Below are 15,453 nucleotides of genomic sequence, written 5' to 3' on the forward strand. Positions count from 1 at the left end.
CTTGTAAGTTATTCCTATAAACTGGTGATAAATTAGTTATGAAACTGGTAGTGTGTGGTTGTCTACATCAATAACGAAAAAGCAAACAAGCAAAAAAAAAAAGTGAAGATCAGAAGAAATACAGCCTCAGTCGCTTTCTATTAACTGATCATTCACTCATCCATTTGCTTAAATATTTATTTAATATCTGCCACACGCAAAGAACTGTGCTGCATGCTCAGAGATACGCGGCAAAGAAAAGGCCCAAGTATAAGGCTGGCTGGGAAAATAGACACTAATTGAGTGTCACAGAAATAAGTATGTGGCTATGAATTCTAACGGTGCCTGAGGAAAACAAACCATGAGCAGCAACAGAGATCTGCTGGCTAGGTGAGTGGTGAGGCCAGAGAAGGTCTGTGAGTGCAACCTTGAGGGCCTCGATGTGTGTCAGGGATAGGGACACCATGCTAAAATCCATGGCTGACACTGCCCCTCACCCCTCCACCCACCTTCCCACTCAGTAGTTCTAGAGCCCTATGAGGAATCTGCAGTTCTGACAATAGGCTGATACTGTTGCCACCACTGCACTAGGAAGCCTGCTTGGAGAACCACTGGTCCAGAGCACAGCCCTGGAAGGAGATGATGGCAAGAGCTGAGGTTGAAGGACAAGGCAGGAGCTGAACATCCTCACAAACGCTAGGTAGTGATAGTCGCATCTGTTCCAGACTCAATCTTGCCCAGGTCTTGAAGTAAATATACATGGTCAATTATGAATTTGTGTGTGTGTGTGTGTGTGTGTGTGTACATGCATGCATCTGTATATATGTGCATATGTCTGTGTGTGTGCATACATGTATATATATATATGTGTGTGTGAATGCATGCATGTGGATGTGTGTTCATGTGTGAATGTGTGGACAAGTATGTATATGTATATGTGCATACTGAAGGTGCATATATGTGTCTGCTCATTGTATATATAAATATAGATACACGTGCACCTGGATGTGCATTGAAACCAGAGGCTAGTATTGGGTGTCTCATGCAATTGCTTTGCTTTTTTTTTTTTTTTTTTTTTTTGAAAGGGCTCTTACTGGAGCATACCAATTTGGCTAGGCTGGCTGTTCAGGAAGGCCCAAGAATCTGCATAGTTCTACTTCTCTGGAACTAGAACAACCAATATTCATCAGAACACCTATCTTTTTATTAGGCTCTGGGGATCTGAACTCTGCTCCCCATGCTTGTGTGGCAAGCGCTTTACCAACTGAGCTGTCTCCCCACCCAATATCAGCTGCTCTCATGTTTCGCTAAAGACGCCCCCTGGTACCTGTTTCTAAGCCAAGAAATTGTAAGAAATTCAGTCAGGGACTATTGAGAGCCAACACCCAAATCAAACACTATTTCAGTAAAGTATTCCTGAATTAACACAGTATCTCATGCAAAGGGTTGGATGCTATCATAACACATTTAACAGCTAAGATAAAAGAGATTGATGGGTCAAGGTGGCCACCAAGCATATAGCATCATGAAGACTATGACGGCAAAGGCATCTCTGTCAGCAAGTGGAGGTGAGTACATAATTGCTGTAAGAGGGGCTAACTCACATAGAAATGATTTTTTTCTTAGCCTAGTGTGGTTTGAACTATTAAACTGGCTCCCAAAGGAAGATATCTTTACTAGAAGTTTTCATTTTTGAATAGGCAGAAAGCATAAGAATGCTGATACTTTTGACCAAGTCCCCTTAATGGAGAGAGCTGGTGGCACGCAGAGGAAGGATAGCAGGCTACCAAGAAGAGACTTGATACCCTATGAGCATATACAGGGGGAGGAAGTCCCCCTCAGTCACAGTCATAGGGGAGGGGAGTAAGGGGAAAATGGGAGGAAGGGAGGAATGGGAAGATACAAGGGAGGGGACAACCATTGAGATGTAATATGAATAAATTAATAAAATTAAAAAAAATAAAAATAACAAATAAAACAACAACAACAAAAAGAATGTTGATACTTTGATAATTCTTAAAATGCATCCTTCTACCACGTCATCTTACTGCTGGGAGTGGACACTCCTAGAAAGCTGTGTCCTGGAACATGCAACCTAAGTGGAGTAAGCAGGCATCGCACTGCTGGTGGACTAAAGATCACAGTTTGAGAGGTGCTCATGGAAGGCCTGGCTCCCTGTTCATGGAAAAACCCAGGTGGATGATCCTACACAGATTTTGACAGGGTACAAGTGTATTTAAGGCTTAGTAGGCACTGGGGACTGCACTGGACATTTCTTAAAAGTATCTCCTTTAACCTTTAACAGTGTTGTTAACCATACTTAAGTGATAAGGAAAATGGGATCCAGTGACATAAAATAATGTGTCCAATGTCACTTATACAGGAAATTAATTGTAGATCTAGAGTGTAAAATTGAGGATTTGGCCACAATAACAGATTAACTTTACTGTGCTTGTGGATGGTAACCTTTGCGGGGTATTTATCACAAAATGATATCCTGGCCTCCATTGGTTCTCCTGAAGTATTGAATGATAAAGGACTTAAAAACAAAGCTCAATTATGTCCTAAGATGTTTGAACTCTTCGGATGCCTGATAATATTCATGCATTCTAGAAAACAAGTATACAGATCAGTATGCTTGACAAAGCTATTATACATTTGTCTCACAGACAGAATACGAATGGCAGAGACCTACATTAACAAGACATGTCTCTGGAATGTAGGTGCAGGTCAGTGGTGACATGTTTGCCTATCATTCCATTGTCTGCAATGCAAGATTAATTGATTGATTAATAAGTAACTGGGTGATTAATAAAAGCTTAAAGACAGATCTCTCTAATGGGTCAGCTACATAAATTTAGTTGATGTAATCTGTGAGCCTCTCTCATCTATAAAATGAGGAATAGTAATACCTAAAGAATTGAATACATATATGGTACATATATACACACATATTTATAAACATATATGTATATGAGAGTATAATGTTTTGCATCATTTTTAGCATGGAATCTAGCACCTGAGAGATGTTTGATATATATTAACTTTCTCCTTCTTTACTAATTATAACCTTTAAAAAATGTAATATATTTAATAAAATAGAAAAAATAAACATTAAGAACCAGTAAACACATGCAAAGATGGCTAACTCAATTACAATCTTAGAACAATGAAACTAAGCCAAGACACCATTAAATGCGCCAGAAAAAAAAAAAAAGCCCATGATAATCCAAAAGAAACTGATAATATCAAAGGGACTCAACATCTAAATGGCCATTTGATAGGTTATTTACTTTTTTTAAATGCTGTGATACAGGAATAATATTTCTTCTCACTTGCCTCTAAGATTAGCAGGTCAAGAGGCAGTAAAATTATCTATAAAGGGTATTGCTTGTCCTTGGCTACTTTGTGGGTTCTTTCTTCCACACTTCTCCACCCCTTTTTCTTCTACCCTTTCAACCTCGTAATACCACATAAGAGAGAAAAAAGAATAGAGAGGAAAGGAAAGAGAGTCAGAATAATGTCAGAAAGGGGGCAACATTACCGTTAGACTGCTTCCTGCTGATTAGGGACATGGAGGTCTTCAGGGCAAGTCTGACCTTTGCCTTCAGGATATATAATGTCTCCTTGCTGTTGTTTCTCCTTTGTGTATGACTACTTAGACCGTGTAACAACCACCACCACCAACAAGCCACCAACATTACATAAACCTCTTGGGACTCTAGCGTTTATAAGACCTCTGAAAAGTCTCCAGAATCCCAAATGTCACACTATCACAGAAACCATCTGTGGCTGGAAAAATCATGCCTCTGCTAGAGCGTGAGGCAAATCATAGTCAGCTGCCATGGACAGTCTGAAGCAGGCCCATATCCCACACCTAGGATTAAAATGAAAACACGGTCTTACAATATTTCTTCGTTTTTTTAAGAAACCAAAACTCCAAAGCTATCACTTAAAAAGGGGGTGGGGGGAGTGGGCTGGAGCAGTGGCTCAGAGGTTAAAAGCACTGGCTGCTTTCCCAGAGGAGCTGGGTTCAATTCCAAGCAACCACATGGCAGGTCACAACTATCTGTTCTAGGGGATCCAACACCCCCACAGATATATATGCAGACAAAACAGCAATGCATATAGTAAATTAACAGTCAATTGGTTTTTTAAATTGTCTATAAAGGAACCAAGAGTTAGGGATATGAAAGCCTTGAATCTCACACCACCTCAAGTAGGCAGGATTGCTTATAACCAGAAACAGACAATACATATGTGGGCATGGCTGAGGGTTTTTTGGTTTGGTTTGTTTTTTGGTTTTTGACTGGTTGGTTGGTTAGTTGGTTAGTTGGGTTGGGTTTTCTTTGTTTGGTTCCTTGGTTTTCCTAGGCAGGGTTTCTCTGTGTAGCTTTGGCTATCTTGTAGACCAGGCTGGCCTTGAACTAACAGAGATCTGCCTGTCTCTGCCTCCCAAGTGCTGGGATTTATTTATATTTATTGAAATGTATATTCCCCATAATTCCCTGCTATCAAGAAATACTTTTTGAATATGAATTATCCCCAAATAAACAGTATCTGATATTCACGTACCTTGTTTATTTTGGAAGCACTGATTACTCTCTGAGGCTCAAGCACTCCTTACAGTGCTCCATGTAGGGCAGTTCTGATGGCCTTCCACAGCCTCATGTGGGCATGACGGAGAAGAATCATTAACTTAAATCTGGACCTCATTTTAACAATCTTACTGACAAAAAATAAATTACACATTGGCATAGCATACATAATTAGCCACCTCAACAGATTGTTATTTAAAAAATTAAATAGTGGTAAACAGTATTTTAAAGACATTTACTGTGAAATCTAAAAGATTTATAAAATCTGAAGAGAAACAGTTTACCAGGTGTCTGACTCTTGTGCCTTCTCTTGGGCTCTTTTCCTTCTGTTGGTTTGTCTTGTAACTCCAGTGTAATAGTTTTTGTTGTATCTTATTATGCTTTTATTTTGTCATTTGAAAATATTGAATCAATGAATGAATAAAAATGTAGCCACTAGGGTAAAGGTTTACAAAAACATAAATATCTTTCATCTTTTGACTTTTCCCAAACATTGGTAAATGAAAACAAAACAAAAATCTTATCAACTGTTGGGCTGTGTGCTAGAAAATTTGTGTATTTGACTTAGTTAAGAGGTTGAATGTAGTTTTGCAGTTCCCACTGAGAGTGGCTCTCCCATGTGTGTGCAAGGAGGAAGGAGGGCAGTTAAGACAGCATGAAAACTCTGGGAATACCCATCAGTTCTCCATCACGGAGAGGGCTGACTGATGCAAGGTGCATACTTAATCTTTCATATGATGTCCATGAAAATGAGTGAAGTAATTTGTTAGCTATTAACATAAAACTATGTTTTGTAAACTGCTCAGGACACTTGTAAACTACTTAATGACAACACAAAATGAGCTGCACACAGGTCACCACTTAGTCTTTGCACTGACCTGGCAGTGGGGAATGAGAGAAAGCCACTTTGGATCCACCATTCTGAGTTCACAGAACAGCAGAGTGGCCCATTCACCTTACCACAGCCAACAACCAAATCAGACACAGATCTGGATGAGGAAAGAGGCACAGAAAATAGAATAAAGTGAAAAGAAACACAGCCATTGAGAGTACTGAGAAACGCAGGGATAGAGCCTGCTGCATTTGTTCTCAGGCAATTCCACCATCCTCGGTGATCAAGAGGCCAACGGTGGTAAAGCTGACGGTAGTATCAGGAAAACAGGATGTTAAGTCGCATTTCTGAGTTTCCAGGAACTCTGATGGACATCAGGTTACCTAACCAGATCAGGAAAGAATGTGGTCACAACAAACACCCCATCTCAGCTCATTACTCAACACCTGTTAAGTGTGATTAACAGCCCTGGCTAATTACATGGTAAGAGCATCTCTGGCTATAATGGATCCCAAAGGTCTGTGAAGCTGACTTCATTTGCATACGGGTCTCCTTTTCCAAGGTCTCAGCCAAACACCACCAAAACCCACTGAGTGTTTTATAAACCGCCAGGCAATCAACTCAGAGTCCCCAAAGCACCAGTGTCTCCATCCTCAGGGCAAGGAATGGCAGAGATGAGCATTTGATCTAGGAAGAAAGCTTGCAGGTCACAGAGGGACACCTAATTGCAATGAATATTCTAAGCGCCTATTACCTGTGTATTAAACTGATTATTACTTTTTGTATTCTTGGATACAAGATGGAGAATGTACTCAGATGATAAGTGGACAGAGTCCTTGCTCTTCCTCTCCTTAAAGAAAGTTAAATGGTCAAAAAAGGAAATCTAAAAACTCTTCAGAAAAAAAAATTCATAAATTTTAATTTAAAAAACATCAAATAAATGAATACATTTTAAATATGTGATATTTAAATAAAGACTAGATATATAATATACTTAAGTTGTTTAAAATAGTTGTTCAACATATTGTTGAATTACATAATATGTGTATTATTTCTATGAAATGTTCAATATGGATGCTCACATACACACAAACATGACAAGAAAAACTTTTTACAGAACAGTGATAGTGCAACTAGTCACCCCCTCTGTTTTCAGTGCCTTGCTAACTTACACTCTATCATGTGTACTCATCCTCAACAGATACACACAATCCTTAATAATCTCATAGCAACAACACAGCTATGCACGCAACACTCTTTTTAACTCACTTCCATGAGCAAAATTAATATGACTTCAACTCTAGGGCTGCAATGGATAATCATGTGTGCATGCGTGTGTGTGTGGGGGGGGGGGGTAGGTGCATACATTTACATATATGTGAATAGATGTATATAATAGATTTGGATGAGAGTTCTCTGTAAAAGGCTATGTGTATTTTAGATATATACTGACATGGCCAAACTGCTCAGCGATGAATATGGGTCCTGACATTTTTCTGCAGTCTAAGAAGCACTGGTTCCTATTATGTATTTTTAAGTGGATCTTACATCAAAGGTGAGAAAAGTCTACCTGATTTTACCCAGCCATTCTCTGAGATAGATTTTCCTTCTTGCTGCCTGTTAGCAGCTCTCCTTTTCTGAAAGCCACTCGTCCCTAGCCAATGCCCAATTTCCAGGCAGTTGGCTTAAAAAGCCATCCTTTAAGGAACCTCTTCTTTTTGAAGGGCTTTAACTGTTGGTCTCCCACGTAGGCTCTACACAGCGGTTCTGCCTCACTTACTTCTGAAGGGACCAGCACTTCAAGCCATCCTTATGGCCACCTGAGCCTGCCTCACGCTTCTTTGCTTGGCACCTGAGGGTTCATCTGCCTGACACACACACGTTATATCACCATCACGTCTCATAGCGATTTCTCTTGTCTGCCCCCCATCTCCTGTTATTACAGCTACTTCTATAAAGAACTAAAATTTCCCCTCACCCTTGCCTTTTTTTTTTTTTTCAAAAAGAGAATAAAGCTTGGGCTGAAGATCGTTTTGATGAGATGGCTGGAAAAGCTGCTTTTCTTCATTGGCGTTTTGGAAATATTGCTCGGGTGTTCGGGGACTCATTTGTTTCTACTGCTTCCATCTATCTTTGCTTTATGGCTTTTGGCTTCTGCTGTTTTAAGTCTGTATGTGGTTCTGCTCCACGTGGACTGTGTAGCTGCCAGTCTGGGTCTGGTTTCACAGATTTACTGTGCCTAACCTCATTTCCTCTCTGGATTCCGAACCCTGTCTAAATCAGACACGTCCAGCTCAGAGACGCAGTTATTTATCGATTGAACAGAGTTTAGTTCAATAAACATTTTAGCCTAAGTGGGTTCATTTCCAGTAGCACGGATGTTTTCCAAGCAGTTCAGATGGCAAAACTTGGGAATGTTTATTGTTTTCCATCTACCATTAGATATTTAAACAGGTACCTTTGTACTTGGGAAAATCACAATGCTAATAAGTATAATTTGGCATATATAATTGTTTTGTTTATATTAAAGTAGTATTTTTATTTAAATTATGGATATTATATTTATGACATAGAGCATTATAATAGAATTTCAAATAGCAGCTGTAAAAAGAAAGAATATTTTGTTGTTTTGTTTTGGCTTTGTTTCTTTGGGATTTTTGTTTGGTTTGGTTTTGGTTGGCTTGGTTTGTGGTTTTTTTTTTTTTTTTTTTTTTTTTTTTTTTTTTTTCAAGACAGGGTTTCTCTGTGTAGCCCTGAGTGTCCTAGAAGCCTCTGTGTAGATAAGACTGGTCTCGGACTCACGGAGATTCATCTGCCTCTGCCTCCTGAGTTCTGGGATTAAAGGCATGCACCACCACACCAGACAAAGTTTTTGAAAGAAACTTTAAAAAAAATTTTTTTTCTCATTAATGCCAATTTGTTGTGTTTTGCTAGATAGCATCAAATATTCAAGAAAATATTAAGGATGAAACAAGACATGGGACATTCATTAAATTAACTTTCCCTGGTGAATTAGTGGAATAAACTATGTAGTCTAGGTGGGTGTAAAAATTGTCAGGAGGCACTAGAGTGATGGTTCAGAGGCTAAAGAGCACTGGTCTTGGAAAGGGCCTAGGTTCATTTTCAAGACCCCACGGTGCAGCTCAGAGTCATCTGTAGCCCAGTTTCAGGGAATCTGATACCCTCTTCTGATCTCCATGAGCACCAGGCATGCCCATGGTGCACATACATACAAACAGGCAAATCACTCATACACATAAAACTAAAATAAGTAAGTGTTTTATATAAAATGTCAACATAAAGAGACTGGCTTAGAAGCTGTTGCTATATTCCTTGGTATAAAACTCCTGGTCTACTGCACGTGGCTGCGGGGTGGGGGGAGGGGACAATAGGCAATAAGGACGAGCAGAATTTGCTGGAGAAATGTGACACAGCATTAAGTCTTACCTTGACATCTCAAAGCCAGTGCATTTTAATTGACAATGCCGCGCATCAAAATCTTAAGTTGGATATTTGTGTACATGTGCAGTAGACCTTCTGATTATGACTCCAACTTCCAAAACTTTCTTATTCCTTATACATCGCTAAATCTTGGCAGCATGGCAATATTCTGAAGATGTATGGAAAAAGTGGCATGCCAAATGTGGAGAAAATAACCAATAGATTGGCTAAGTTCCAAAGAATCTATAAAAGAATCAACTCTACAGAAGCCTGATATGGTATGGGATCCTGTAGAACTCAGACAAAATGTCTCTGTGGTCCAACCCAAAGCTTCGAGGCGTTTCCCCTTTAAAGCTGCTTTGGCATTTTCAAAGCTCTTCTCATGGTTTACCATATTTGACATATCTAAAAAAAAAGACTCAAAATTAGACTTCTAAGTATTACCTGTTATTTTTGTTGTTGACGCTTTTCTGGAAGGACAATCGATTGCGATTTGCATAAATTCAAGGGCAACTTTTAAAAGACAGTTGTCCTTAACTAAGACTAAAGCTGGCGATTCTCCCACACGAGGCATGAGGTGCAATGGTGGCTTCCATTCCACAACTGAGCAAAATGCTAAGTCTGCCAGACACCTTGCCCCTCACACCTCTATTCTTTCCTATAAATAACAGCTTGGCTGATGATTTAATAATGAGAATCAGAGTCCCACACACTAAAACCTTGTGTTGGCTTCCATTTAAAAAGATGGGGACAAAATTCTTGAATCTGGTTTAGAGTAGTCTTCACTTAAGGACTTTCAGCTAAGTCTCCCTTCTTACTAAAAATATTTTGTTCTCTCCCTCTTTACTGTCCTGAAATTCATCTTCTATTCATACATTCTACCTAAACCTATAATGGAAAAGATGTAAGACCTTTACTTTAATGTCAAAGAAAATTTACTGAGGAGAACGAGAAGACAGAAGCTCTCATCACCCTACATGGCCTTGGAGAACATGCAACATCAATCACTGAAGGTTACACCCATGACTGGGAGGGAATGGCCCAAGGTGAGCCAGTTCTTGTGCAGACAGCCATAGATAGGCAGGCAGGCAGACAGACAGACAGACAGACAGACAAAAGTCAGACTATGGCAACTTCAGCACAGGAAGGAATCAACCAGTCTCAGGACCCCCACTACATTCATCATCCAAACTAATAAATTTCTTTTATCCTCAAATTTACTGTCATTCACATAAAACATTAAAAGTGACACACCAAGTCAAAACAACACATAAGGAGTGGCTCCAGGAACTTCTTTTTTAACCAACTTCTCTATTCCTCGCACTTAAAAAACAAAACAAAACAACAACAACAAAAAGCCCTCTCCTTTAAAACTTTAGGAGCCACACTTGGGTGATTATCACTGTTATCCTCCTTTTTCTTGATGAGAAGACTTATTCTCAGGCAGGTTAAGTCACCCAAAGACACCTGCTAACCAGTGTGGTCAATTCAGCAGAGACAGGAAAGGGTATTGAAAATACTTACGGCCCATGAGACCAGAACTATCTGATACCCCAGAGCTCGTAGATAAAGGCACACAATACTTCTTTCTAATTAGAGCAAAAATCAATGCAGCATTTTTAAAGAAGAGCATGAAAAGCTAAAACTAGGAGTACAGGTAGAGGTGCTGGAGAGATGGCTCAGTAGTTTAGAATAAGGGCTGCTCTTATGTGGGATCCAGGCTGCTCTTGTGGGGGATCTAGACCCACATGCCAGCCACACTTCTGATGCTTTAGCCTCTTCTGCCTCCATGCAACCTGTACTCACATGTGCATACCCACAAAGAGGTGCCCACATACACATGATTACAAATAAAAGAAATAAGTTTTAAAGAAAGAAAAATGCAGAGTATTGTGCTTAAGTCATAATACAATTTTTTATGGAAAAGTCCTTCTGTAACATATGACCTGATACAATGAATGTACATAATTACATTTTTAATGAAAAAGAAATTAAAAAAAAAAATGGAACTCTGTATTAGCCAATCTTGTCAACTTTAAATACTTCCATTTTAAAGTCTAGGCTTTGGACATCCACTGTTTTACAGTTTGATGTACTCATATTTACACATGCTTATGCATTTGCTCATGTACTCAGACACCAAATACTTACAAAAATGAAACTGGCCCTTAGTGTTGCTGATGCTGTGTAGCAACAGAGTCAGAAGAGGATCAGCATCCTGTTGCTTCTATGGATGCTCCCACTTAGAGGAACATAAACAGTCACTTTTTATCTGACATCTCGAAGGGCAAAAGGGCCTCTTTTAGTTAGGGTCTCTAACGCTATGAAGAGACACCATGACCACAATTCTTATAAAGGAAAATATTTAATTGGGGCTGGCTTACAGTTTCAAAGGTTTAATCTATTATCTTCATGGCAGGAAGCATGGTGGCATGCAGGCAGACATGGTGCTGGAGAAGGAGCTAAGAGTCCTACATCACATCCATAGGCAGCAGAAGCGACTATGTATCATACGGGGCAAAGACTGAGCATATGAGACATCAAAGCCTACCTCCATCATGGCACACTTCCTCCAACAAGGCCACACCTACTAAAACAAGGCCACACCTACTAATAGTGCCACTCCCTATGATCCTATGGAGGCCATTTTTACTGGAACCACCATAGAGCTGTATAATCCACTCACCATAGAGCTGTAAAACCATATACGTTCCTAGCCTTGGTTAACCCAATATAATAGTTTCATCTTATCTCTCCCTATCATGGAAGGACACGATATGCTTCCTCCTGTTAGCCCCTCACTCACATCCCTGGAGTGTCAAGCGATGAGATTTATTCCTTTGAGTGGAGCAAGTTTATATAACAAAATAAAAAACAAGGGTCCACAAGCTCTTGAGTGATTAATCAACTTTCATATTCACAAACAAATCAAAAGTTATTTTAATGTTATCTTTCCTTTAACACCTAACTTCATAATGAATATCTTTGTAAGAGACACAAGACAAATGGGACATTTATTCAGTCAGCTACTGGTGGCTATGTGAGAACATTCACAGCTTGTCAACTTGACACAAATCTCTACATTCCTGGAAGGAGAGAGTCTCAACTGAAGAATTATCTCCATCAGAATTGCTTGTGGACACGTCAGTGAGGACATTTTCTTAATTAAGTGGGAGGGCCCAGCCCATTGTCAGCTGTGATAACCCTAGGTAGGTGGCCCGCGGTTACCTAACAAAGGTATTTAAGCAAGCAAACCAGGGAGACCAAGCTAGTGAGCAGCTTCTTCCATGAGCTCTGCTTTATTTCATGCCTCTAGGTTCCTTCCTTGAGTTCCTGTTCTGACTTCCTTCCAAGATAAACTGTACCTTTATAAGCCAAATAAACCCATTTTGGTCAATGTTTTATCACAACAGAAAGATGAGAAGGGCGGCCTTAGATGAACTTACAGCTACTTGCAAGGCCTTTATAGGCAATCAGCTGTGTTGGCCTGTGTATTGTTCTATTACAAGATACTGGAAGATGGAATACTGATTAAAGAAAACAGATTCATTTTGGTTCCCAGTTTTGGTGTTAAGAAGGTTCAGGACATAGTGATAACATCTGTTTAGCTACATCATGGTGGAAATGTTGAAGATGGCACACATATGAGACACAATCTGGTCTTGGGGCAACCAGCTCCTTCCAGAAGGACCCAATTCATTTCCTAAAATATTACATTGATCAAAGACCTACATTTCTTTTTAACATCATATTGGGATTCAGATTTCAACTAGGGTCTCAGGAGAGACAAATGAGAGCATGATGGGAGATGTGGTCCTACAGTCAGATGAAAACAGGGCTGTCCACATTGCCCATGTGTTCAAGTAGTGCAGTTATGAGCTGCAGTTGGCTCTGATAGAGGACCAATTGCTTTACTGCATTCATGACAAAGTAGGGTGATAGTGACAAAATAATGCCAAGGCCATTGCCAAAGATTTTGCTCTCTAGAGTTCAGTACTATCTATGAAAGTTCATGGCACTCTCCTATCTTAGCACTTCATCTTTCAAGATTAAAATAAAATCCAAGAGGCAAACACCTCCTTTTTCCCCCTTAAGAACTTTGGGGAAGTATCTTCATTTACTGTTTTAATTAAGTGAAATCTATTTTATAAAGCAAGAAGTTTTCAGGGAGGTCATAGATTTATCGTGATGTTAAAAGTCATAAAAATTATAGTTACAGGCTAAGTAGTTAAGCTAAAATTACACACCACCCCATTAATTTTATAATCAATAGAGATAAAAGAAATGAGGAGGCAAATGATAGAATTGTGTCTTAAATCAAATCAATACATATTTATTGGCATCTATTACATATAAAATGCCCCGAAGAAGAGAAGGCAGTGAGGAGTGATGTTGGTCTCCGAGGGGCTTATGGTCTGCTATGCAGCCTGCAGAAACTCATGTGTACAGCACCAACAATGTAAGGACATGCCATAGTGCAAGGAAGTGTCCAGAAGACTCCAAGGAAAAGAGAAGCTGCAGGCACTCTGAGGAAGGCCGTGGCTCCTGAGCTCAGACTTCCGGTTTTAAATCCCAACTCTACCATTTACGTCACTGACCTTAGACAAGTTCTCGGTTCTCAGTGTAGATAAGGTAGGTCCTGATTCACGTGGGGATTTTAAGAATTAAGTGACTGAATGCTTGCCAAGTACTTACTAGTCTGCCTCTTCACACAGTAAGTGCCAAAGGAGTGATAAATGAATGGATCATAATTGGAAGGCAGGAAAGGTCTCTTGTCTGAGGCTTGAAAGTCCCCCAGTGTCTTAGTCACATTTCAAAAGTAGGGAATGCCCTATTTACTTTCCTTTTTCTGTAGCCCCTTTCTCCATCACTACAAAGTGTAAGCTCTTGCCTCATAAAAATTGAAAACACCAGCTGAATGTGATGGTAGGGTACTTATAATCCCGGCACTTGGGAGGTAGAGCACTTGCCCAAGCTACACAAGATTCTGTCTCCAAGAAAGCAAAATGAATGTAAATTCAAAACCATATGCGTTCCTAGCCTTGGTTAACTCAATATAATAGTTTCATCTCATCTCTCCCTATCATGGAAGGACACGATATGCTTCGTCTTGTTAGCCCCTCACTCACATCCCTAGTTCTGTAGTAAATACTAAAAAGTATCCATATGTTTACAGTCACCTCCCAGTTTTCACTAGTTGGCATTGGCTAAAACAATAATTCACCATGTGATGATAGTTTTCTCCTTTCTAGGTTCCATCATTCTCATTAAAATGCTGGCTCCCAGAAGCAAGAGTCTTTCTTTTTTACACACTCATCTTTTGATGCTCAGTAGTTCGTCCAAAGTGAAATTGCACTGTTAGACCCTCATTCACACTGGTGGGTAGTGAGATGGCCTCCAGATCTCTGCTCCTGATGTATAAAAACAGTACAATTCCCTCCTCCATGTGTGGAGAGATTTCTGGCATGATGGAACTCAATCCTATGATTGCTGTTGTATATGGCAATGCGAAGGAGATGGTATAAGCATGGTGAAGATACAACATAACAGTGTGCTTTGTGTTGGTCCAGAGCCAATTTAACATCAGTGAGCCTGACCTAATCAAGGGAGCCGCTTCAGACCAACTAGGTAGGTTTTCAGAGCAACAAAGAAATGTTCCTTCTGACCATTTAAAAAGCCAGTTCCCAATACTGTCACTTAAAGTAAAGCCATTGGCAAGGTGCGTAAAAGGACACAGGCTTACACCCCAGGAGACAATGAGGCCTTCAGTTCTACAACTGCACAGATCTGACAAAACAGAAGCCATTTGGCGGTAACCCCTTCCCCAAGACAACCCTGCAGGTGAGTAGAAAATTAGCCTCTACCTTGACTAGAGCGCTCAGGGGTGCTCAGCAGAGACTGCAGGTGAAACAGGCTAGAAGCCAGCCTTGGGAACTTTGAGGTAAGGTCCATGCTGATGGAAGTATTGGGTTTGTGGTCATTTCTTCTGGAGCAACAGAAAGGAACTGAGCTGCTAGCCTAGACTGGGATTTGTTTTCTGACTTTGTCTTCACCCAGAACTAAGGGCATCAGTTGTCTCTCAGCTCTCTTTGCCTCCATCGCAACACTCCAAAGATACTGAGTGTAATCAAATCACTTTAGTAAGCATCTGCACAGAGCTATTTCTAGATTCCTGGACTGCCCTCCTCTAAATCTGTTGGATTTTTCCCACTGACTATTAGGAGAATTGATGTGAACATGATCAAATTCTTCCAAGAATACATACAAAAGCCCATGATCAGCCCCACACACCCCTTACCCACTGTTGGACCTCTTGACTGGCCTACATCGATGTCACCTCTTTTTTTTCATGCATGCGGTCACCAATCATCTTCTTATGCAAGCAGTGTATGACTAAGCACTGTAGTTTTTGTTGTTGTTGTTGTTTTAACCAACAGATAACATTCAGGGCCTCGTTCCCATTTCCATGGAAATAAAGACCGTGAATATTATTAATCTAGAGCTTCATGTTAATCTTTCAAAGATCAATTACAAAATGTCTATTTAGGCAGGCCTTAAAAGCAAGGATGCTGTGTGCGTACCTTCTCAGAGGATCACAAAGTA

This window comes from Acomys russatus, chromosome 3 (assembly GCF_903995435.1).
Source record: "Acomys russatus chromosome 3, mAcoRus1.1, whole genome shotgun sequence".
In the NCBI taxonomy this organism is placed as follows: Eukaryota; Metazoa; Chordata; class Mammalia; order Rodentia; family Muridae; genus Acomys; species Acomys russatus.